The 2128-nt window shown below is 50.3% G+C and overlaps 1 protein-coding gene across 1 annotated transcript in view; it reads left to right on the top strand.

Moving 5' to 3' along the window:
* The window catches only part of LOC104277548 (probable acyl-CoA dehydrogenase 6), a gene marked incomplete at its 3' end in the record, with an annotated part of 12726 nt that overhangs the window by 3872 nt on the left and 6726 nt on the right, over positions 1-2128 (top strand). The gene's annotated exons all lie outside the window — the stretch shown is intronic.

The raw sequence follows: 2128 nt of genomic DNA, 5'->3' as shown, positions 1-2128 counted from the left end.
AAAGCAGCTGCAAAACCTACCGGGTAATCATCGTTTCTGCGCTTGGTCCCAGTGGGGCAGTGTTGCTTCACGGCTGGAGAGGAGAGCGCAGTCTGCTCTTTGCTTCATGCAGCACCCGCTGGGCTGCAGCCTGAGAGATTTAGCTCTCCACAGGAACACCTTCCCCTCCAGGAAAGCAGCAACAGATGAAGCTTTGAGGTTGATTCCCGTCGTCCTGTTGCCCTGTGTGCAGTGGCAAACACAGAAATTTGCCTGGAATGGAAATCAGCTTTTTTTGAGGCCGATTGCTAGAGAAGACAGAGGAAAGCACCTGCTTTTTAATGGGCACTGTTGTGGAGAGGTATCCGTCAGTCTCTGATCCCCCCAGAATACGTCCTTCAATATAAAGGATCATTTTTTTGCGCTCTTAACGTGCAATAATCTGTGCATTTCCAATATATTCATCCTGGGACATCAAAGGACAGATGAGGGTGAACGGATGACCCAGCAGATGCCATGAGGTTGCGGCTTCAGCCCTGACCCACATGGTTTACTGATGCCCCTGTATTTTGTGGAGTACTCATGCCACAAGCGTAGGAGCTCTGATTTTCTTCTTTTACTGTGGAAATAAACACATTCACCCGGGTAACTCGGTGGTTTGTACGGCCACATGTGGTCACAGTTGGGTTTTCTTTTTAGAAAACGTGGGTGAGATGAAGCGACGGTTGCAGTTTGAGTTCACTGTAGTGTGTTGACCAAGAAACTCATCTTCTGCCCACAAAAAAACACCAGGTAAACAGTTCAAAGGTTCTTGTGCGTCAGGGATCCACAGAGGCCATGAACCTTGGATTCTTAGGTTATGCCTTTAAAACCACCTTCAAACTGTTGTCATGATATGACAAATACCAATGGGTTACACCCCTCCCACCTGACAGCAAGCAGGGGTGCAGCGTGAGCTGGACCAGCTGACAGGGCTCTCGTGCATGGTTTGGGCTCGTTTAGTGATTTTTAACGTTTTTTCAGAAAAACTGAAGAAAAACTGGCTGCTCTGAGGATGGAGACTTCCAGTGGCATAGCTGGGCAGCGCGTGTTGGATCCCCACGACACAAATTGAAGAGCAGAGCGGCGAAAGAATCAATCATGCGGCGTGTAGTTTAAGGAAAAGCAGGGAGGAGGCAGGGAGAGGAAGAAGCAGCGTTCGTACTTCATCAGTGGCAAATTAACGTGTTTTATCATCGCACCATTTTGGGCACAGCGACGTTGGCGTTCACCTCCGTTGAAGAGCAAACTAGCATCTCCTGAGGGGTAGAGAACGGCAAAAAAATGTTCCTCTGATGCGAGCAAATCTAGATCGAGTGGTTCTCTGCCTCTCAGTGATGTCTTGCATGTATTTGGGTTAATGAGGGTCCAGCAGCATGAGAGGTTGAGTCCACCTGGCCTAACGTTCACCATCTTTACATTATGTGAATCTAGGCAAATTCACCGGGTAGTGAAGAGCACTTGCAGAAGGCGATTCCTGTCACCTTGAAATAGGTATAGCAGAGGCTTGGGATGAATCACGGATCTGCAGGGGCCGGTTTCCCTCCATTAACCATGGGCAGACTGCTCCGTCCCAGCGAGCCAAGCCTGGGTGAAACGAGGGCGCATGAATCCTCAGGCAGGGAATTTGAATCTAGACACGCTGGGTGCCAGGCTGAAGCTCAGATGGTTGCTCCATCCCTCCTTTTCTAATCTGACAGGCAGGTAACTCCTGAGCCCAGAGGAAGTTTTCCCGCACAAGATGAAAGCTTCTGGGTTTTGGCAGCCCTTCCCCTGGCATTCTTTGCCAGCAGTAAATCACCAAGTGGCGGAAGGTGGAAGGACCTCTGGGGATCGTCTTGCTCAACCTCCCCTCTCACAGGCATCTGTGCTCTTCTCAGCTCTGATAGAAAAGCTCCTCCGTCTTTTGTCGGATCCAGAGATGCTGCCAAAAGTAACTTGACAAAATGATTTTTTTGGCAGGGAAAAAACCTAAACAGAAGTGACAGCTGAGCACAGCTGTGCCAGCAGAGGCTGAGAGTCGAGCTGTCCTGCTGGGTTACAGGACGCGTGGCAGGGCCGAGTGGCAGGACACCCCTCGTGCCATGGGATAACTCGGTCGGTCCTCCGC

Source organism: Apaloderma vittatum, unplaced genomic scaffold (assembly GCF_000703405.1).
Source record: "Apaloderma vittatum isolate BGI_N311 unplaced genomic scaffold, ASM70340v1 scaffold3508, whole genome shotgun sequence".
Taxonomy (NCBI): domain Eukaryota; kingdom Metazoa; phylum Chordata; class Aves; order Trogoniformes; family Trogonidae; genus Apaloderma; species Apaloderma vittatum.
This window is presented reverse-complemented; position numbering and strand designations above follow the sequence as displayed.